The following is a 24,861-nucleotide window of genomic DNA, read 5'->3' as shown; positions in this document are numbered from 1 at the left end:
AGTCTTCATTACTTGTTTTTTTTCCAATGAGTGGAAAAAAAGCAAGAGTTCTGTCTATACAGCTGGCACCCAGAATCCAGTTCACTTGAATTCCCTTTTGTTTCAGAAAAAGAAATTTCATAGTCCAATCTTCATACTATTAATGGCCATTAAAACTATGTTGTATTTCACCCAAATTTATTTTTTCACACATGCTGCTGCTTATGAGGTCAGCTGACTCCTTGCCCTTCCCTGGTTCTCTAGAAGCAACATTTGTTATAAATACATTTGTGTTTAAACATCAATATAGGTACATTCAGATTGGCTGCCATAATCTCATACAATTGTACAACCTACCCTCATCTACCCAAGAAAAAGCATATGAAAAATGGAGATGACTGCAAATTAGCTACAGAAGTCATCCAAGTGTGACTGACTACATCACTCAACACTTGCAAGGAACAGCTGCACACAGTGTGGGGAAAGAAAAGGTTATTGCTTGATGTTTCTCAGGGGACAGCTACTCAAGAAATCACACTCCAGCACTCTCTGTGTGATATTCTGACAAACAACACAACCCTACCTTCCAAGTCTTTGAATACCAGGAAATAGGTCTGCTAAGGAATGGGTAAGAGGAATGCTGTGCATTGTTTTAAAAGCACACACAGGCCATGGGTGCTATACAAAACAGATCCATTACAGCAAAGGGTTCAGACACTGAAAGAGGCTAATCTAGGGGGAAAAAAATTTAAAAAATCAGTCTGTAAGACTGGTGGATGGCTCATTTTAAGAAATCACAATTCAATACACACACATTTTGTGTACATATTTGCATATATAATGCAAATTTATTGTTTTTCACTTTGCCTGCATTCAAAGAAGTGACTGGCAGCATTACCCGTTGGACAACAGCGGCAAACACAATTCAAACAAGTAAGCAAAGTGCCAGCCAGGCCATTAGGAAGTTGTGCTGCTGATTTCTGGAGACACCTACAGAGACAGCACTTTTGTTTTCTGTACTAGGAGCAGCTATTGGACACGGATCTCAAGTCAAACTGCCTCTTGGAGAAAGCCCAATGTTGTCTGCTAGCCATAACTCGTGTGTCACTGCATGTTTGACCTTTGTGGAGGTAATCAACAATTCCTAACCATTAGTTTCATCTAATAACTACCAACAGTTTTTAAAAATAGGTATTTTCATTTCAGGAATGTTTTTCCCCAAGTCTTCATTTACCTAAGTGTCCTCATCCATCCTTCCAGTTTTGTCTGGCAGTGCTCACACCAAGGAGGTTATGCTGTCCCCTGCTCCTGCCTTTGCTGAGAGGCAGAGCCACCCTGCTTTCCAAACATCTCCCTCTCCCATCCTCTCCGCTTCCTGGCGCAGGATTAAAGTTTTCTGGGAACCGGAAAGACAAGAACAGTCCCACAGACAAGAGGATGTCCTGCTTGCACTCCAGCCCTGCTGCAGTTTCTGTGGTTTTACCACACTTGGACCTAACATGCTCAGATATCTGGAAAGTCCTGTCCTGCCCAAAAAGTCTGGAAACTCCATCATTTCTCCTTCCAACAAATTCTCAGTAGTGAAACTCTTTTGTTGCACGCAGACATTCCTGCTTGCATTTCTCTGTCCTCTATACTTTCTGGCTGCCTTTGTGCTTCTAATTCCTCTCCTAACAAGCTTTGATTTGGATGCTTTCCCTCTCCTCCATAACTGAGAAGTCCTTCTTGAGGGCTTTTTTTTTTTCTTGGTCATCCTTTCCAGGTACTGTGCCACCCACCTGTTTAGTTGAGGTTCCCATACACTATGTGGGGATGGATGCTATTATTTCCCACTCTTTTCTGGAGGATATCATCACTGTTAATGACTTGAACTAATTTCCTACTGTTTATGGCTTTATAATACAGACCCTAACTCATCAAAAACATGTTTTTCTGAAATTTAGCCTTCCAGTACTTCTGCAGCCAAATCACATAGAGCAAGCTGAATTCAAAACATTCATGGACCCCTGACCATAGCCCCAGGTTATTATAACAATACATATTTTCTCAGTAAAGCACACATGCTTTTTACATTTATTTTACATTATCTCAGTGCAGGTTTTGTTCACCAAACAGCAACATAAAACATCAGGACATTCTGTGCATAACTACATATATATTTTAACACAAAGGAAAGCACTGTCTGTAGCACTTGCAAGTTTGTTAAAAATACAGTTAACCTCATTCACTCAGTGCAGCTATCTGAACTGGTATCAGTTAGTGATCTCAATTTTACTTGCTCATTGATAAGGATTTGTTAAGTTAGAGGTAATGTTGCCCATTAAAAAGAAGAACTGCGGTGCTCTGAGCCTCTGGGGCTGCAGCAGGTTGGGCTGTGTGCCAGAAGGAAGCCTGGCAAGCTAAGGAGCTGTGGGAGTGCAAAGGCATTACACAATCAAAGCAGTCATCACTGGGTAACACAGATCTCCCTATAAAGCCTGAACCAAGAGGGCAATATTTCAGACATATATTCTGAACCTCATTTACGCCAACATCCATTTTTCAAAGCTGACTGTTTGGTAAAAACAGTATTTCTAAATGAGAAATACTTATTTCTTCTGAAGTTAGAGATGTCACTGCGCTCTTGCTTTCTGTCAGAAGCTTTCCAAGCACAGACAGGTTTTCTGTTGTAGCATTTTACCACTACTCTCCACTTTCATCTTTCTTGTATCTTGTAGGAATCAACACAGCATTGCTGCCACCCATCCAAGAACAGATTCAAAAATTGGAAGCTGAGACAAAGCATAACCAGATTCCCCAGGAAAATGCTGTAATGTCTGCATTTGCCAGCTCTTTATTAACTAGTGTGAAGAGCTACAACTTCTCTCTCCAAACTGATGTATCTGCCAAATCCCAAAATTTTGTCAACTGTCCAGACAGAAAAACAAAACCCAAACCTACCACCTTCTAGATTCTGCTAGTATCCTTCATTAAATACTGAAAAGTAAGGGAATGACTTTGTATCATTAATCAAGACAAAAATTCCCAGTTGATCCATTTTGTCCATTTGCATCTTAATGATCTAATCTAAACTCTGTGTGTTCTACTCTTTCAAAAGCACAGCAGAACCCACCTACTGCTTGAAGACTGGGACTTCAAGCCAAATCTGTTTCCAACTGCTACGGATACTAGAAAGCCCTCCAAAGACAAGAGAGAAACAAACCATATTATGCAGCATTTTGTAGCTTTACTTAAGTGAAAAAGTATTTGAAACCCATGTGTAGCATACTGAGATATGGACAGCCTTTCTGGATGTTAAATGACAGAGACGTGCATCTGAATCCAGTTTTGTCCTAATGCCAATCACCCAAATCTCTTACATAAATAGAAGACTAGTAATGAGACAGACTCTCGTTAGAACCCTTTGGTCCTTTCTGCAAAGCTAAGGATGACAGTCATTTACAATAATGTAAAGGACATTTTCTGGGTGCCTTCTTCCTTCACAACCCATATTGTATTGACAACTGCCGAAAAACAGCATAAACTTTTCCTAAGCTGAGATGCAATGTGCTGTGTTTACCTGGGGACAATGCATTGAAAAGGATTCTCAGCATCAAAACAAAAAATATTGTTAACTGATTCACATGTTGACATATGGTTCACTAAGTGCAGTTATTACATAAAAGTTCTGCATTTCTTAAGAAAAAAAAATTAAATATTTAAACATCTGTCAGAATAATCAGAATAGTTTCATGTTGTTGCTTACACTTCATAACCCTAACTCAGCCATAAATAATCACATTAAATATTGTACAATCCCATTTAAAAAGCAATTTATTTAATATTTTCTAAAATACTTCTACCTCATGGTGTCTTTTTCCATTTTTTGACAAATAAGATGAGTATGGGGACAATAGCACCTCAAGACAATCAATCAGCTATGATTTAATTGTTTCTTTTTAGGTCTCTCCTCTCCACAACACCCTCTTCTCCCACACAAGGCAAGAGCTGAATCCTTTGTTTGCAAGAGCAGCTGCTACCAATATAGCAAGAAATTTATTTCATTTTGAAAACACCATATACTAAGGCAGTGCAAAAGGATGAATCACGTCCTACACTACCCAGTACTACATCTTCTGTTACCAGTGGCAAAAGCAATGATGAATGATGGCAGCACTGGGAGCAGAAACACAGGCTTTGCCTGCTGCAAGTGAAGAAGTTCCCCCAGGGTTTCTTTCTCAACCGATTACTAACAAAATCAAGCAGCAGAAAATTAGCCTGATTTTGTGAATAACATAAATCTTCCGCAAACAAGCAGGTACTTTTTCCAGTCCTATTCATTCTATGGTTCTGTGATTTTAAGAGACGATAACATAACAGGAACTTTGTGATAGCTGGTGCTGATTAATAACTTGCATGGCAACTGTAAGTTATTAATGTTTTAGAAGAATTCTAAATTCCCATGTAAGAATTGAGGGTCTGTCCAGTAGGCATAGAGACTAAACAGCAACCTGGGAAGACAAGTTCCATCTTTAGCCCAGCCTCCTCAGTATTACAGACTGTGAGTCTGCTTGATTAACATTCATGAAAACCATGAAGACCATGACTAACTCTGAACCCTTCCTGAAGCCCTTAAAAGATGTCTTTACTGGACTGGCTAAAACATTCCCATCTCACATAACTACATACAAGCATGACACTAGCCCTTGCTGGCTGGAGTCCCACCATTCTCTTTGCACAAAGACTAATTTAATAAGAAATATGTCACCAGAGTGTAGCTTTATGTAGGGGCAGAAAAACAAAACAATAAAAAATGCCCAAAATCATAAAGACCTCTGAAATTCTTCTGAGTGAGAAGGAAGAAAGTTCTATAGGAAAAGTCACATGCACCATGAAAAACCCTTTTCTAAATCAATGTCTAGGTACTAGCATTTATCTTTCTCTGCATATTAACTAACCAGCTAAAGAGGAAACCTACAGGATAAGAGTTTGCAGCTGTACATCCCACAAGCAAAGTAAGAACTTAAGGCACGTGTAAGATTTGCTCAGTGGCTGACAAGGCTGGCACACAGCTGAAAGCTCTGCCAGGTCACCTCAATCCATTAGGATGTACTAAGTAACACCCTTGTAGGGATCACATCAGCAAAAGCCCAAAGGAGTGCTGCTGCATTTCAGAAACTTGGAAAGGCAACAGTGATGGAAAAAACTTCCTGCCTCTATCAGCAAACAGTGCAGTCTCTCCACAAGGCTCTGTTAGTACAACTATTTGTACAGCACAGACCAAGAGACATGCTTAGCCCAAGCCATCCAGCTAATAACACTTGCTTTGTGGGCAGACAGTTCCAGACTTCTCACATGCCTTATTTCAGAAGACAAGAAACCCTGCTGGCTTGCCAGGTACTGGGAAATACATCCCCAGCTTCATAAACGCATGTGAGAGGGAAGGGAAAGCCATGGCATCAGATGCTGCTGGGGAGCACAACACCAGATAATCTCTCCACACACGCAGCCTCAGCTGGAGTCACAAAGCTCCGTGGCTGTGGGCCTCCTCCCACTCCAAGACCCACAGAGAACCATGTGGATACATCACAGGAGGCTGCACAGAACGCTGATATCCAGCACAGGTGTCTGCATTAACAGATAGCATTACTGACACCACAGAGGAACACACTACTGTGAAACACCTCTGCTGGGTACAGCTTTTTTCCCACATGAGGCAGAGCAAGTTACAGTACAGCTAATCTGCAAAAATGGATACACCAAGAACTCTTGGTGGAGTACCAGAACTGGACTGCCACTGTTCATGAATATCATGATAAACAATGTAAGTGCTGCATAGAAATACGGGTACCTCCAGTCTCCATGCTGAAACTTCAGTGTTTAAGATGTGAGACATGAAAGGTTCAGAAAGAGTGTCCCCACCCTAGAGGATCCCCAGACATGGAGCAGGTTACTCACTCTTCCCAGCTCCTTGTGGAAAGCCTGTACAAGAACACCAAGTTCTGGAGCACCAGCACCCCCTCCGGTCACTGCAGAAATCAGGCAAGCTGCAAAACAAAACCAAATCACATTTTAATTTATGAGGAGTCAAGAGGGATTAATGCAAACTACTGAGCTTGCAAAGATGCAGGACACCAGAGGAAGCAGCAGGAGCCTGGGAATCAGGGGAGCACTGACCAATGACTGAGTAGCCCAAGCAGCCACCTCCAGTTTACATCCTTAACGCCATCCACGTTCTACAACGTGCACACAGGAGAACTAAAAGCAGAACAGAGGATTCCTGCATCACAGTGCAAGTATCTTCCCAAACCTGGCAGGTGTCACTACCTGCTGCCAGACTATGGCAGCTCAGGTATGTACGAGACACACTGCAAAGCACACTTTAAATTCTCTCTCTCCACACTGTAACACAGAGCTGTAGTTTTCCCCTGCACAAACACTGAAGATCAAGAAGAAAATCAATCCAGATGATAGGCATGAGCCCAAGTTATGAAAAAGCAGCAAGAAATGCTCAGTAAACAATAAGTTCATAAAAAAATCACGTTTTCAATTATGCTTGCATTCAGTAGACATCAAGTATATAATTTACTTTTGCAATGTCAGTACACTGCATCACAGTCATTTCACCCTGGCAAGTGGTTACATTAATGCTGTAGCATTTTGTACTGAAAAATATACATGTATTTTTCAGTACCAAATGACAAAAACATACATAAAACCTCACACAATGAGGTTATCCTCCCATCAAAAGATCCTCAGCAGCAGCAACATATCTGTCAGTCAAACTATGTTCTAGGATTCAGGGTAGTGTTCAGCTTTCTGTTTGTTCCCCCATGCAGAGAAAATAAATATGCAAGACCAAAGATACAAATCTCATCAGCTGTAGAGCTTACATAATATTTTTTTTCTTTATTAAAGCAAAAGCCAGGCTAAATCAAGCCAAATTATATTCCATTTTAAAGAGAGGTTTATGTTTTTCTTCGTTCTAACAGAAATCCAAGCACTATAAATCCTAGAAAGCTGAGACAAAACAGACCATTTAAGAGAGCTAAATCTAAACACATTCTTGCTAAAAATATATATTTGTCCTTTCAAATTTGGAAATAGAACTTTTTTTAAGCTAGATAAAAAGTAATTTTAAAAAATAAAGCTTTAAAAAAAAATCAAGAAAACACACTCAATTTATTTTCAATAATATATTTTACTTAAAAAAATAAAAGTTCTTCAGCAAGAAAACATACCAATGCTCATTAAACTAATATTCTCACCCAATTTAGCATGTTTGTGCACTTCTGTATCAGATGAACAGATTTCAGTATTCAAGAGAGAGGAAAGAAAAGAGGGAGAGAAAGAAAACACACGTTATTAAAACCTTCCTACCAGGAAAGCCAAGAAAGAAGCAAGTTCCTGCTGAGATACATGGGTTCATATAAACAAAGATTTCTGGGTCGAGTGCTGAGACCCCAAACTTCTTCACAGGCTGAGTATACATGCCAGCTTTTCCAAACAATTTAAATTATTTCTTCCCAACATAATCAAAAAGATGCATCTGTCTGTCATGGCATTGCCATTTTTATAATTGTTTTCATCTTATATATCAAACTTGTTCTTAACCACACCTAGAGTAACTGCAACTGAATCAATTCAATAAGCTCCAAAATAATAAAATAATTTCAAACTCAAAATCTTTTTACCCCTGAAAGGAGACAGTTTTTTGACACAAACTATGATAAGATCAGCTGCCAGTCCTGAGATCAGAGGAAAGCCTGAAATACAAAATACAGGTCTCAAAGGTAGGAATCACCAGCCTCTTCAACAAAACAGCAGATAGAAAATTGCAAAACAAAGTTTCATTAACAGATATTTGACCTCTGACCAAACAGGATCTTAACACTGATGGCATAAATTCCTGAAACTGTGCTGCCACACACCCAACATTTTCTATTTCCCAGCTGAGAATCCACCACCCTGTCTTTTTCCTTTCCTCTGAATCCTGCTGAAAATGTCCACTTCTCCACCCACATTTTTACCACATTGCCAGCCTTGAAAATTGGCAGACTTGAAAATGAAGAGTGGAATCTTTTTTCATCCTGTTTATAAATCTTCATATTTCAGGAAAGGCTCAGACAGCCAACAGTGGAGCCAGCTCAGCCTCCCAGACCTATGCAAGCAGCAATAACTCATTTAGGGCTTTATTAAAAGCAGCACATTGAAAGGCAATAGCATGCAGGCACTGATACCATTAGTAAAGAAGTCATTAGCAAATGTTTAACACCCATAGACGACAAAATAGTAAAATAACATTACCATTACTGAAATAAACAACTGGCTGGTTGAGGTAGTAACAGGTACAAGTTTAAAAAGGTAAATTGTCCTTATTTTCTTCTTTTGTAAAAATGGGGTGATAGCTACATATATTTGAAATGGGATTTCTGGGTTCTTGGATTTCCATAGGACACAGACTTGTAATTCTGTATTCACCTAGCCTAAGAAAGAAGTGATGTCACAGAAGCCAGTGTCAAACCTGATCTTGAGCACATTACAGAATTGCAGCTAGAAACTAAAACCACACAGAAAACACCAGTCAGCATAGAAAAAAATTGAGAGTTATTGCTCTTGCTGAGAAGCTAGAGCAAAACATACTTTTGTACATGCCTCAAAACAGAGACAGACTTCTGATAGACTCCCCATGGATTTGTAACATTTAAACTCGGGCCAAATCTACTTTCCTGAGGTTTAGCAGGAATTTACCAGCCTAGGAATCACTGCAGCTTTTTCCTTCTTCCCCACTGCAGCTAGTGCCTGGTGGGTTCCTGCTAACAGCTAAGAAAGTAGCTGGTTTTACAGCTTTCCTTTCCAAACACCAACTTTCAGCTGGAGTCATTCAGTACCAAAATCAGTTCTGTACTTTAGAAACTCTTTCCCCTGAAGCACACACACTGGATAAACAGTGAGTCACTCAGCAATAGCATTGTATTTTTCTTTTTGTCCTTATATAATAAAATAACCTGCAGATAACCAGTAAGATCTTCAGATGTTTCTCTTGACATTGAATGAGGAACTCTGATTTAAATCCACCTACATCTAAAAACTGACACAAAAATTCAAAAATATCCATCAACTCTTCTCCCCTGCCCAATAGGCAGCTGCTTCTCAGATGGGCTGCAGAAAAGAGCAGCCACACCTGGGGGTGGCATATCTGTCCAGGGAGAGCAGCAGATAGTCTTCCACTTCTTCACATTGGTAACTCATTCTATATGAAAATAAATCCATCTATTTGAATCAGGGAATACCAATTCTAGGAATTCTACCACTCTAGAGCACTCCTGTATTCATTACAGTAATAGCTATATATTGCTATTGGACTGCAATTCTGTTTGTTGGGTAGGATGAAAGGGTGCAAAAGTCAGTAGGAATCCAGTTTCTCTGGGAAAAATAACTAGACTTCACAATTCCTGTGCTTTTAGACTGGAAGCACAGTTATGAACTCATGTGTGAGATTCAGGTTATTACATATGTACAGCATTCACCATTCAGAGCTGAGTGAACTGGTATCAGAACAAAACTTGTGACAGTTTTCATACTGCAGCTTCCTCTGGGCATGCACAGACATGCAGACCTGCCACATTCACATTATCAGACTGGGAGCTCTGCCTTAAATTGTCTTTTAAACAGCCATCCCAGGATCCTACATACCCTTCCATTAAAATTCACCTCTTCTTCCAATCTCTTAATAGAAGAAAAGTCATCCAATGTAACATAAATAATTAATAAGTACAGCACGGCCATCTATTTTAGGGATATATTTTTCTCTCTCCTTCTAGAAAGTACATTAACAGTGTCTAACTTCAGTCCATCAGACAGCCTCTCCCAGTAAGCCTCATGCAACCACCCCAAGAACCTGGGCTTCTGGGGTTTGTTCCAAAAGGAGAGAAGAAGAGCTTCATTTTTATGAGGTTTCTAGGGGTCTTAGTCTGGAAATAGTATAAAAACAGACAAACAAACTGCAACAAAACAGCCTGACAGTCATCTGGGACTCATATAATGATGGCTAAAAAACACATTGAAGATGGGGTGGAGAAGGCTGCTGTCACACCCCAAGAATTCCCTGACACTTTCAGCATTTACCTTTTCCTACATCCTGTCTTCTTTGGCAGCAGTTTTTGCAGAATCCACAGAAAGAAGCATCAAACACATTAATTCACTTACTGCCCTAGGGGGCCAAAAGGAAAATTGCATCACTTAGATAGTTTTACCTTCGCAAATTTTTGAAGGTCAGGAAGAAGCATTTATTTCACAACTAGTGGATAAAACACAGAAACGCACATGGCACTGTTTTATTTATAAACCCTGACAAGTCCAATGAAACTGAAGAGATTTGGTTTTCCACTATTGGAAGGAGGGTCCCTCTCTTCCCCTCCCAGGTTAAAAAGCATATTCTGGACACCCTCCTGGAAAGGGCAGGTGGAGACCTCAGGTCCTCCTGGGACATGGGCAGGTGTCCTTTGCTCCCTGCTCCCCACAATGAAGACTGACCAGGGGCCACTGCAGAGGAGACTGAGAGGTGGGAAAGTCTCAATATTTATGAAGGATACTAAGGTCTCCTCCCTTCATTTTTAGTGATTCTTTTATTTAAAAATATCCAAAGCAGATATTGAAATGTAGTTTTTGCTCTTCCTTTTAAAGTTTTGATCAGAAGGTGGCACATGTGGGTGGGACGACAACATTTATGCCACTCTGGCCCAAAACTGTATTTTTGTTTTAGCAAATCCTCCTCACCATTGCCCTCAAAACACTTATGCAGACCTTCACATTGCCAGTGACTGCCCCCGAACACCAGGGTATTACTTCAGTCCTCTGGCTGCATGACTACTGCTTTTCTCAAGTCTTATTGTTTGCTGAACTGTGCTGCACAGACACCAAACCAGAAGAAAGCAAAGCCCTGGCTGACACTGAAGCAGAATTAATCTCCAAGTCAGCCTTGGAGTGGTTGACATGTCCCAGTGCACAGCACTGGCTTCAGCTCACATGATCCCATCATACTGTGCACTCCAAAAAGCCAACTTTGAATTGTGTTCTGCCACTATACTTACACACAAATCCTATTACCTGACCATTAAAAACTTTCATGGGAATTTCAGGCTGTAAGTGTAGGAAAGCCTACACTTACAGCCTGAGAGAACTGGTATTTTCACTAGTGAGTAATTCAGATTCCTAAGGGTGAAGCAGACAGCCAGGGCAAGGAGCTGTTCCAGAGAGACATGTGCTGCTCTGGTGTGAGGCCTCAGCACACACACATCCCATGTGCAAAAGCCACTGGAATAGGGACAGCTCAGAAACATCCAGAGCAGCTCCAGCACTTCAGGGGCCTGCCTGAAGCAGGTTTGCAATGTGCCGAGCATCATCCCAGCAGCACAATGGAGCATTGTACCCCCCTTGCTGCCCCTAAGTCCACTCCTCTCCAGCTCTCAGTATCACTGCAATCATGACTCACAACAAGAACCAGACAATTCCTGCTAGTACTGAACTGTCTGGGCAAACATCTGGGCTGAGGCTGACAGTCTCTGGGATGTTATGCCAAAAGCACAGCACAATCAACACGGGTACGTTATCGTTCAACAGCAACTCTTCAATCAAGTACCACTGCAGCATGTTTTCTCCCCAGCAATCAAGCTGTATTTTCTGTTTCCTCATCTGCCCTGACCCAAATTTTAAAGCTCACAAAAGCCCGACACACAATTTGATGATAGCACTTCAGCAGCAAAACAAGTAAGCTTTGAAAACACTTAAGCAGCTGAGTTAAAAAGAATTTTAAAAAACCTTAAATGTGGAAATAAAACTTGAATCAATATTTGAAAACAAAGCAGTCTGGAATTTCTCTCAAAAAATCTTATTCTTAGCACACGGGGGTGCAGCACAACTAGCTGAACAATTTTTGAATATATTTTAGGAATAACTTTCACACAGGCATCATATTTTGAAGGAGGAATTGAAAGCTAATATACGTGTCAGAGACCAACCATGAGGGTTAGAAGCAACTGAAGATGCTCCTCCATAAGCTGGCTAGGGAGAAAACCATCTCCATGACTTCTGAGCAGACACACCATACTTGAGACCAGGTTTTATCTGTCACTTACAGACCTGTGGGTGATGAGTATTCAGGTCACACACACAACTCTTCTGCAGCAACCCACAGCACAACTATTCATGTGATAAACACCCACAGCACAGTAGAAGCTAGAGGCAATGAATAATGCAGGAGATCCAGTCACTCTACCACATCACATACCCATGGGATATGGAGGCAGCATTTTAACTTAAGTCATCCTTCCCCCTCCAGGGCGCAAGCATGCTCTTTAGCAATTCTCTCTCCACCTCAGGTTCTGCATGTACATTAACAAGTCAAACACAGCAAACCAGGACAAGTAGTTACAGAAGAAATAGGGACACAGAAATGCAATGCACCCTCTCACAAGATCACATTAAAATATTACGTCATCTGCTCAGCTCAAGAGCTTCACAAACCAGGAACAGTTTTCCCAAAAAGGTAGTCCTTTGTTGACACTTCCCAAGAGATGTACCTTCTCACCACTAAGACAATATTTTCTCAATGCATTAGCTAAACTAAGATAAATTAAAACAGAGCCACACTCAGCCTTCACTTATAACTCTGCCTGAATGAAGACAGGTTATTAAATGCACACTGCAAAGCTGAAAGAAAATCTGAATTTGCAAGTCACCTCTTTAATAAGGCATTATCACATATGCTTTAGGTACAAATTCTCCCAGTAAGTCACATAAGTTACTAATTCCTACTCTGAATAGTATTTCCACTGTATAATTCTCCAAAACCGTTCTTGATGTTCTTCAGTACTTTCCATAGCTTATGCTGCACACAACAAAGTGCTCCATCTTAGAGCATCCTCGAGACCCACCACACCAGGGCAAGGCACAGAGATGATGGCACAAGGCACTTGGCAGTGCCAGCTTGGTTTCTCTGGCACACTCTGCCTTTCAGTGTCCTGCTTAGTCAGCCACTCTGCCAGCACGCCTGGCCTCCACACAGCTTTTGCCTTGGCCTGGGCATCCACTCATGCTGCAGATTTAATATGCCATTGGAAGGGCACCTCTCTGTCTCACATCTGTGTTGTTGCATGCTATTTCTTTTACATTATTTTCATATACCAAAGAAAATCTGTATAGGAAAGCTGATGCAGCAAGAGAGCACACTGCATTCATAATGCCCAGGCATTAGACTGCATGCCTAAAATGACTGCACAAAAAAGAAAAAAGAGACAGAATAAAGGCTCGTCTCTCCAGTTTCAGTCATAATCAACTTTAATGATGCTGTTACAAGACCTCATAATTTCAGCTTCAAAGCTAGCTAAAAGACAAAGAATTTCTACCTTCAACAACATGTACTAACAGAAATCATACTGATTCTGCACACCAGGGCAACGTATTCAAAACTTTTTTGTCTATATGTGCTCAGTTGTAAAAAGGGATCATCTCATCTTCCTTACAAACTTCTCTGTCACTCTGGTTTCCTGTGGGACAAAATTTTAAAAAATATTGCAGCACTTTTTTGCCCCACACCAGAAGACCTTATGCAAGCCTTTGAAAGGTTTGGAACAGACCATTGCATACACACTTAATAGAACAGGTTTGATAGCTACTTAAAATAGTGTTTCTGCCTTAATTTTATCTCCATCACCTCAAATATAACAACTGTTGGGGTTTGGGGGCTTTTGGGTTGGTTTTTTGTTTGGTTTGTTTGCTTTTTAACAACACAGGGTCAGATAGTACTTGGAATTATTTCTTGCTCACAAGAACTGGTGGTTAAGAGAAAAAAATCTTTGGTTAGCTTTTTCCTTTATTAATCATCATTGCTGGTGAGCTGACTCACTATCTAGGAAGTAAAAATATTTTATCAGTTGTTTTTTCACTTAACACTACAGTTCTAGTGCTGTGCAATATTTTCTCAATTCACTACCTCTGATAGGGAGCCCTATTAATGGTGCAATCACCTGATGAAAAGAATGAGATTAATTTTCCAATTATCTTCAAAAAACATGCTCACATTTTTCTTACTGTCTTAAAAACTCCTATGAGGCAAAAACTCTTATCTAATACATTTACTTCTACTGGTTTTACTGTCTTTTTTTTTTTAACCAACTTAAGGCCTCTCATAGAAGAGATCCTGCAGTTTCTCCTGAGAAAAATGATAATTAACTATTCTAGAAACAACAGAAAAAATACTTTTTCTAGGAAAGAGAAATTGGGAAGATAGAAGATACAAACTTATCAGGTACAGAAAGGTCCAGAGAACCACAACTCAAACAAAAACTCAAAGAATGGCTGTCACATGACAAAAAATTTATAATCACATGACAAAAAATTTATAATCACATGCCAGAGAAGCAGGTCTTGTATCCCACATTTGCATCCTGCATGGACCAATGAGTTCCCATTTTTCTCAGTATGACCCAAACTGCATAACAGCATTAACTGTGCCTTTACCAAAAGCTATACCAAGTTTTCCTTTACCATCCCATTAGCTTAAAGAGTTTATTCCTCTAAGCTGAGCCATATTCTACCCTGAAACATGCAAGCATACTCTTAATTTATTTGAAATATTTTTTTCCAACAATTGCAGACAAACTGTCAGATCCAAACAACCACATGCCCTAAGACTTCAATCAGCAATTCTATTAAAAAAAAAAAAAAAAAAAAAGCACTTCTCAGTAACAACTTCTGCTCAGGCATGATGACACCTCCAAGAGCTACTATGCATGCTCACAAGTCTGATGTGACATTTACTCATAAAATAAAAAAAAAAAAGAATCCAGTATTGATTAGGAAGCTTTTCCAGAAGACAACCACTTTAAAAGAGGCTTATTAACAGAAGAGCAACAGTAATACTGCAAAACAATTATTACCTATATTGCTTTGCCAAAATATATTCATTTATGTTCTTTCCAAGGTTTCCACTCCTAAGATTTTAAGACCTAGATTTTTATTAACAAGTGTTGTGTTTCTGTTTATTTTCTAAAATAAGCTCATTTACAAACACATGAGAAGTATCTATGTCTGTATTAAATCAACAAGGTTTTAAATTAATTTCCTCTTGAATTGAAAGGAAATTTTCCTACAGAACATCTCACACACTTAATTAAGCAGCCAAATAGTTATATTTATGCATCATGTCAATACTAGAAAGTCAACCCACAGAAATTAAGATTTCACTTCAATATTGCAGACTCTTCAGTAAAATAGCCTGTACATTGCTAAACCACTTTCATTAAAAGACAGGAATGCCATCTCAGAGCAGACCTGATTTAAGCAGCTGTTACCAGATGCTCCAAAAGGAAGCAATCAAATTCCCTAATAATTCCTAACTAATAATATTGCCTTGCTCTAGCTCACTTAGATCCCTATCATTTCTGGCTATGAATTAAAACCTCCTGTCACCTCTCTGTTTTATCTAAGGCCTCAATTCCAGAGAATTACACTGATTTTTTTCCAATTTATGCAGACCATCCTTGTCAGTAAGAAACCAAGGGGAGTCAAATATAACCACAGTGAGACGAATCTCAACACAGTGTGCCCAAATTGATTTTAAGACAGAATAAGAAGCAGGGTTTTTCCCCCCAAAGCCTGCCCTGGATGTGCACTGCAGTGCTTTGTCCCAGCATTTCAAGAATGCCAGCTATGTTTAGCATTTTGCTTGGAGGTACTGCAGGAATGTAGGGTCAGCAGTAGCCACAGGTGGTCAAATTTACTCAAAACAGTTAAGTTAATCAGTACAGTAAAAAAATGTAACCTCTTGAAGAGAGACAGATAGCTTCCAAAATGAGCACTGACAAAGACCAGAAGCTGGCTGGGACAGGACAGTTCTGGGGCTGTCTATGTAGAGATCCTCTCTGGCTAAACTGTGACAAAAGATGTAAAGTATTATGAAATCAAAGAGAAGGTGCTCTACAACAAGCAGCAAAGCATATGATAGAACAAATTGAACTGAAATGCTGATAAAGGCCTTGAGGAGGCTTCCAGTAAATCAAAGGAAATTTAGGGACCAAACCTAGATTGAGGTCTGTGCCCCAATGGAAAAATAAAATTCAGAACTCTTTGTGTTCAAAAATAATTTTCCTCACAGTTCACCTCCAAATGAAACTTGTTAGTGTTCAAGTGCAGAATTACAGCTCTAGGAAACAAAATCACTGACCAGTCACACACCATGGCTGAACACAGACAGCTGAAATGGAACTACCTGAAACTCAAAAGCATTAAAATTCTCCATCAGACCCTTCAAAACCTAAATGGTGCCAGAAGTGGCTAGAAAGCAGTATGTGAAGTAAGCATCTACAAACCCTGCTGAAGTCACAAATGGCAAGAACAGTGACTCCCATTTTATAACTCCAGTTTACCCACCTGGGAAGCTGGTTATTCTCAGAGCTACTGAGGAAGAACTAGCAGCTGCAAGACTTCCTGTCAGAGATAACAGTGTGCATATACATATGTATAAGTATGCATGTGAATGGACACAGGCACACACTTTACATGCCTGCAAGACCAGCTAAGCCAATTTAAAATTAACTTATTCCCACAGTTAAAAGCAACAGTGAAATTTAGCATTATAATTAAGCTCAGTATAAATTGGAAATATGCAAAAATAAGAGCTGGAAGAGTCTTTAATTTCATGCAGACAGAACTTAAATAACAACACTGCCCTGGACTAAAGAAGTTAAACTCCATGTATGAACAGGCAGTGCTCACAAGCAATCATTTATGTACATTCAGCTGCAGAAAGTAAAAGTCAGAGCTGCTGTTCCACAGCCAGCAAAGCGATGGTCACTGTACAGTTTTACACCTACAGTGATTTAAGCCAACTGTCCTTTTCAGCAGCACTTGGCCTTTAGACTAGCTCCACCTCCTCATCCCAGAGACAGGGTCACAAAGATGCATCTTCTTTGAGGGATTAGTTTTCAGCTGGGTCCTCAAATTAATCAGATTGGACAGAGGGCCAGAAGAATGACAGGGATGAGGAGATGGCATGTTGTAATAGCTTGAAGAAGATGGACTGACACCCTTAAACAGCTGCTGTTAACAGCTTTTAAAACATTAATTTTGGAGCAGTCCAAACTGATGTGAAACCATGCCCATAATCTTTCACCACGCATTTAAATTATGTTGAAAGATGTCACATCTGGCACATGTGACAGATCAGGAGCACTGCCAGCACTAATGGTTTGGATGACACATGTAACCAGTGTGTTCAACTCTTCCCTGGTCACTCTGTTTTTTCAGTACTGTTTAAAAATAGAAGGACCAAAAAAAAAAAAAAACAAACTAAATTTAATTGGGGTAACATCAGAGAAATCCACACATCCTGATCTAATTTCAGCACAGACAAATAGATCATCCTCATTGTCTGAAGGAGGATAAATAGCTGGCCCAGGGACAGACTTGCTCCTTGCAATCTGGGAAAGAAAGGGAAGGATGAGCCCAGCATCAGTCACGGAAAAGCCTCCTCCAAGGACCTAGAAGTTTCTGGCATTTGCTGCCCACAGCAGCAAGCATTTTAAAAGAAATACCTTATGTCAGAAACATCAGCCAGGCTGGGCAACACCCTTAAGTCCTGGGAGCTTCAGCAGATGCAGGAGACAGAGTACAACAAGCAGCCACCAGGTTTCACTTGGAGAAACATCACACAAATCTCCATACACTGGATACCTGGTCAGAGAAGCATTTACCTGACAGAAATGACAGTGCTCCTGCAAAGTGAACAGTTTATGCAACATCTGCAATAGTCTTAGAGTAGAAACAAAGACAAGGCTTGAGAAAGCACCAATTATTATAGTTCAAAGGCAGCTGAAGTTAAGAAAATGTAACAGAAGCCAGGGAAGCATTCTGCCACAAAGGTATTTTCAATCACAATATGTAGGCATAACTTAAATCAATGAAGAATGCTTTGGTGTAACTGAGGGGAAAACTTTGCTCACAGCAGTAATTAGCAGACAAAAACTTACAAATTAAATCAGTAGAGCTAAGATTCTGTACCCTGTATTCATAATTTAGATCAGTGGCTTTTTTGCATTCCTTTTCCATTACATATTCATTCAGCCAGGAATTCATAAAATCTTTAGAGAAATCAGTGTACAAATAAATAATTTCTTAAAATAATTTTCTGTATCATATGCCAAGACAACTATGTGTTTAAAAACCTGACTTGAGAGGATGCCTTAAAATTCTCAGTGTGTCCATGCCAGTCATCACCTGCCATCTGATCTCCTGGCATATTTATTACCCATCATCTTTCTAACTTATCCTGTTTCTGTCTGTACTTTCAACAAGCAGCTTGTGAACTATCTTAAAGATAGTCTGCTAAAAGAAATAAAAAGTAAAACCTATTTCTACTTGGCAAAAAAAAATTAAATTCCATAATTACTAAACCACAGGCATGCTGCTGTATGTTTAAACCTTAACAAAGAGCATTAAAAAAAAAACCAGTTATTGCTATTCAGCAAGTATTCCTATAACACAGGTTTTGCTGCTCATCTTTTTGCAAGATTACTGTATTTAAGCACCAGAGAATACTTTTAAGAGCTCGCCATACTCAATGAAACACTACTCTGGAAGATAAAGCCCTAATTAGAAATATCAGTATGCAAAACTCACACTGCAGAGCTTGTTGACTGGCAGCAGAGCATTAGATTACTACCTCCTTCTTTGTTGGTCATCTCACAGGCACATGAGGAATTATGCTTAAATTTAACATAATTCTGATGGTACAGTCAGCAAAAGCACAGCCTGCAAACTGAAGAGAATGCAGTAGCTAAATTATGGCAGACCAGGGTATCTGACTACAGTGCTCTAGTAACTGTGCCAATTCTGTGAATCCTGACAACCAGGAAAGAGACTGTGCTTTCTAGAAGCTAAATAAAGATTTCTATTATGATGGCTTAAATAAAACAGACCCCAAGGGAGGAAATAAATGTTGCCCAAGTCATCTGGCAGGTTTACTCTCCTCAGGTGCAATGGACAGTGACCCTCCCAGACCGGAGACAGCATTTCCTTGCCAGGGTCATGTCCACTTCCCCCCATGGTAAAGAACACTTTTAAATAATTTTAATTCTGCCATTGGCCTAGTTTCAGCATATGTTCTGATGTCTTATTTGTAATTACTTATGCTTCTCAAAAATGGAGAGGCTATCAGGTAATAAAACATTACCCTAAACCATCTCCTCTTTTCACTGATTCTGAGACAGAACAATGTTGTCATTGAAATGAACAAAAAGACTTCTGAAGGCATAAGTTTTAAAGAAAATTACAATCCTCTTTTCCCTCAAATTAGTACACTTTGTTCCAAAGCCAGGTCTCTATGGGGGGGGGACTGACATTGACTGCATGCCAGATGCACACCAAAGCCATTCTATCACTGACCTCCTTAACAGCACAAGGGAGAGAAAGCTCCAGGATCAAGATATGGACAGGGGGAGATCCCTCACCAATTAACCATCATAGACAAAACAATCTCCACTTGGGGAAATTAATGTAATTTATTGCCAATCAAATCAGAACAGGAAAATAAATCAAATTGAGAAAGTAAAATCAAATCATAAAACACCTTCCCCAATCCCTCCCTTCTTCCCAGGCTTAACTTTACTCTCATTTTCTCTACCTCCTTCCCACAGTGGTGCCAAAGGACTGGGAATGTGGGGTGAAGTCAGGTCAGTACATGTTGTCTCTGCTGCTCCTTTCTCAGAGAAGGACTCCTCACATTCCTGCCCTGCCCCAGCACAGGGTCCCACCCCCAGGAGACAACACCCCACAGACTTCTCCAGACTGAGCCTTTCCAAGGGCTGCAGTTCTTCATGGACTGCATGGGTCCCTGTCCCCAGGGCACAGTCCCTCAGGCACGGGCTGCTCCAGCATGAGTCCTTCACCAGGGCACAAGTCCTGTCAGCAAACCTGCTCCAGAGTGGGCTCCTCTCTCCACAGCACCACAGGTCCTGCCAGGAGCCTGCTCCAACACGGGCCTCCCACGAGGACACAGCCTCCATCCTCCTTCAGCCATCGACATACTCCAGCATGGGGTCCTCCATGGCTGCAGGTGGATCTCTGCTCCACCATGGACCTCCATGGGCTGCAAGGACACAGCTGCCTCACCAGGGCTGCAGAGGAATCTGCTCCAGCACCTGGAACACCTCCTCCTCCTCCTGCACTGCCCTTGGTGTCTGCAGAGCTGTTACACATATTCTCATTACTGCTAACATATGGCTCCCATATTAATGGTAACACATTCTCATGCCTATCTTCTGCCTGCTACTGGTGCTGCACAGAGTTTTTACACCCATATCTGCTATCCCAAAGGTACTACCACCACCATGGATGGACGCAGCCTTCACCTGTGGTGGGAGCTGGCTGGCATTGGCTGTGTCAGACACAATGAAAGCTCCTGGCAGCTTCCACAGATGCCACCCCTGTAGCCCTCCAGTACCAAAATCTTGCCATTATACCCAACACAGGCACACAAGGTGCTGCCAGCCCCCCCCAGCAGCCCAGGCTGTGGCCAGTAACCACATTTGCCTTCTCCTGCCCTTTCTGAACTCCGGTGCCATCCAACAAGCGAGAAGCCAAACTGTACTGACACTGCAGAGAGCCTAGCCAACTATTTTAAAAATTCATACTTAAACAAAGGACATCTGCCCGTAAATACAAATACATAGCATAAGCAGTCTGCTCTTTCCAAACACATGCTGCATTTTCTCCAGCTGAGAGGAAAGGGCTGGTTTTAAATAGCGACTGAAAATTTTGCTTGTAATTTTTCATTCTAAAAGCACAACTGTTGCTTTGCAATTATCAATTTTCTGACGCATTCAACAAGACCAATGGTGTAATTTAGGCCAACTTAGTCAAAGGTTGTCTTTGCCTGACAAAGATACAAAATAACAAACATTTTTAACAAACACTGTATTGCCTTACATGCTTAGCACAAATGAACTAACTTTCAATAGGACCCTGTCCACAGGAAAGGTGGTAATCAAGTAAAAAGAAAAAAAGCAATGGTGATTAATGGAGGAAATGAAACATAAGAACAGTTATTACAGTGGGGAAAAGACAGATACTTTAAAGGTTTTGAACAAGTGAGTTTATTTCACCTGACAGTGAAAAGATCAGATCCTTCTTTTACACTTAAAACCTGCTTCTCAACCCTCTGTTTCTTGTTCAGAGATGTGCTTTCAGCAAGGATTATGTTGCCTTTATTTGCACAACAAGAGAGAACATCAGAAATGACAACAAACCTTAGACTCTTTAGGCTGAATCACCCACACTCAAGTACAGTAAAAGCAAACACTTGCAACCATACAGATGTATTAATTAGGATACAACTTCTGTTATATGAGCATCTGTATTTAATTTTTACCTATCAGTTGAACCAACATCATTTACAAGATTTCTTTAAAATAAGCCATTGAAAAATCATAGCTGAGGCTAAACACAGAGTAACAGTACAGAGATCTAGGATTTTATTTTACTACTTACAGGGAGAGGGGCCTTGTACAAATTGCTTAAGCTTATAGTAGGGTGATTTACAAACTGACTTAAAATCACAATCACCACATGTGGCTTTTTGACAGGTGTCTTAGAACAACCTGGAAGAGAGAATCTGTAACACCCTCCACAAGTGTATTAATAATTTGTTTTGATGCTTGGAGACCCTCAGTTGAAGCATAATCTATGCACAAAACACAGAGCTGGAGGAGTTCTCTCCATGACTTCCAAACCAGAGAACCATAGCAAGATCCAAAGAAGTGACAAACCAGTAAAGGAGACATGAAAAGACACAAAGAAAACCAAAGTGACCTTTTACTCACAAATAAAACTATCTCAACAGTCAGAGAAGACTCAAGACTAACCATTAGACACAGCCTCTGCAAGATAAGACAGATCTCCAGGAATTCAGCCAAACTTCCCCACACTAGGCAGACAAATTGAGTGAAGAAGCTACTGTCACCTACTGCTGCAATTTAGCATCTTCTAATATTCTTAACTCCTAATTTCCAAGACAGTAGAGGCTTGCTAAAAGTCACTGCAAGAGCCACTGACAAAAGATAATATACAAGTAGACACTATGACCAGTAAACCTTGGCTACACTGTTATTTTGTGCTATTATGGTTTCCTTCATTTCAGGCCCTTTACAACAAAACAAACAAAAAAGCACCTATATAAAGATTGCTTGTTTTACATGATAAACGAAGCAGCAATTTATGCTAGCTAATAAAAGAACAAATCTATTTTATAACTTCAACTTTCCAAGGGATAAGAATAAGCAAGTAATAAATACCTCCATTTGAGTGAAGCTCAAAGTTAATATTAGGATTAGTCTTAACTCACAGAAAACCCAAAGGTCTATACTCAGGCCCCTGACCTGAGCGCATTTCTTCTAAAGCAACCCTTTTAGTTGCTCTGTTTGGTGGAATGCAGCTGTGAGTCTGAACAACTTACAAAATACATGTAACTGCTGCACCGGGTCACTAGCGCGCAACACAAAAATCCAAAGGAGCAACTTCCCTCAGCAAGATGCCTCAAAACAGGACAGGTTTAATCTCCACTCATATCATTACACTGGTTGAGTTGTGAGCAAACATGCAGTTTGCTACATGTTTGCCTAGTTTGCTAAGTCAACTTCTTGGTTTGGATGAAGAAACAGAAAAAGCAGCTCAAGACTGATGAATAGTTAAGGTGTCATGAATCACACTTTGCCCTTAGCAGCAGATACAGGAGAAGTGGCTTGGTGTTCTGCAGGAATAACCCACTCCTTACACGACAACACCTCCTAAATAACAATCAACAGGCTTGTTATAGTTAAACAACTATCTATTTGTACAGGTTTTTCAAAAGCATCTAACACTGATACAAAGTTCTGTGAAAGGATAAATCTTTCATGGAGAAAGCAAAGACCTGAGCTCATGCACATCTTGTTTTCTCTGGAGATGCTGCTGCTGTTGCAGTATCCCACTTCCAGGCCCAGCCATCAGATATCTGTCAGTGTGGTGACTGGTTTAACCCACACACCATCTGCAGCAGTCCTCCACTGCACAGGAGCTTTACACTGCTGATGCTTATGCTGGGGAAGGATTACAAACATTTATTCCTCAAGGTCCATTCATGCTTTGCAGCATGTTCTTTTCTGACAGATGTCTGATGTCTGCAAAACTCAAGACCAATCTAGTGTCAAAGGTCCTTAAGCTCGCAGTACACATAACAAACAAGGAAATTGCACCATGTAATCACAACAGGATAATTAGTATATATTTACTTGGTCAGAGAACACAAACAGGGTGAGTAAAATAGGCTCAGTAAGCACTTTGCTGCTGGAGGTTCTGTTAGAGGCAATTTCTCACAGCACTGTCTCTTGAGAGCATGCTGCAGGGATCAGCTGCTTCCTCACCACCCCTGAAAGGAAGCCCAGAGGACTAACACCTCTGGGAATTCACACCCACAACACAGGCATAAAACAAGCAATATCTGACTGAGGCACAGATCACAAACAACAGCACTGGTGATATGCACAGCAAGATATTATGGATTCAAGAGTAGAAAGCTGCATTTTTACCTTCTATGAAGCTGATTGGAGATGAATACCCACTACTGCATTTCATGCCTGTCTTCAATTTGGGTAATTCCAGCTAGCAAGATAGAACTCTTCCCTATTGCAGTAAACTCTTAATGTCTCTGAAAAAATGTAACCCAAGGCACCAAAAATCCAACATCACTGTGCCCTATGAAAAAACAAGTTTTGCTTCTCTGCAACAAGCAGGTCCTTCTCCCCTTTCATTAGAAATGCTTTAGTTTAGATTTCCAGACTGCTCCTGCTCAGCAGGGCTCCCACTCAGCCCACCCTGAGCCTCCCAGACCATGGGAAGCTCGGGCAACTTTTTCTCTCACACCTCCTGATCTTCCTGTGTCTGGTCTGGCACCCTTCCAAGCAGCCACCAAAGGGAGTAGGATGAATCCAGGCACTGTATTTAACTCACACTTGGCGATATATAAAATCAAGCCACAGCACTGGCTGAAACAAGAGGGCAGGGCCACATCACACAACCTGTGGGGGAAAAAAAACCCACAAAACAAACTTAAAGAATGAAGATTGCCTCTTCCAGCAGTAACTCACTGGCTTGGCTGTAATATTAATTTTAATTTCATTTTTATTTTCATTTTACTCAGATCCATTTGACTAAAAGGATGCTCTTCTATTTATAAGAACTCTTCTCCCAGTGCACCCAAACAGCTGAAGCTCTTTTTCAGAAGTGCTCCAAACTGAATGGATTACATACAGCTGCAAGGCTGCAAAGCTGGGTGATTTCACTTTACACTCCATGCTGTGGCAATTAAAAAATAAACAAATACAGAAATAAGCAGTATTGTTTCTCTGAAAGCCGCATAACTCCACCTCCCCATTCAACACCCTGTTAAAGCACATCCTGTGTACTTGGACATGGCTTGTGGGTACTGCCCAGTATCACACTGACCTTCCCTGCCAGAAACTGGGGACTTTTAGATTTTTCTCTTTATTTTCCAACCTTAGTCTAGCAATTATGTACTGCTCTGTGAATCTTTGCTCCTTTGAAAAAGGAGAACACAGCAGAGATAATAGCTACGAGTTGTCCAACACCATATATAAACCAGAAATCAAAAAAGCATACTATTGGTTTGCAGCTGAAATAGTTTCCAACACAATTAAGTGTATTTCAAGCTACATATTGTATTTGTGCACTAAATTATAATTGCTTGGGTAACTTAGGTACAACACAACACTAGAGTTGTATGTAAATTCAACTTTTCTTTATAATATTAGTGAGAACTCCCTTCAATTTTGATGAGTTAGTACAGGAAAA

At 40.4% G+C, this 24,861-nt stretch overlaps 1 protein-coding gene across 13 annotated transcripts in view; it reads right to left on the bottom strand.

Moving 5' to 3' along the window:
• APBB2 (amyloid beta precursor protein binding family B member 2) overlaps positions 1 to 24,861 on the bottom strand; it is a 162,821-nt gene that overhangs the window by 103,533 nt on the left and 34,427 nt on the right. For all 13 annotated transcript variants that reach the window (XM_064418307.1, XM_064418317.1, XM_064418319.1 and 10 more), the window contains one exon: positions 5,917 to 6,005. The gene's annotated coding sequence lies outside the window, so the exon portion shown is untranslated. The remainder of the gene's footprint in view (positions 1 to 5,916; positions 6,006 to 24,861) is intronic.

The sequence above is a fragment of the Passer domesticus genome, chromosome 4 (genome assembly GCF_036417665.1).
Source record: "Passer domesticus isolate bPasDom1 chromosome 4, bPasDom1.hap1, whole genome shotgun sequence".
Taxonomy (NCBI): Eukaryota; Metazoa; Chordata; class Aves; order Passeriformes; family Passeridae; genus Passer; species Passer domesticus.
This window is presented reverse-complemented; position numbering and strand designations above follow the sequence as displayed.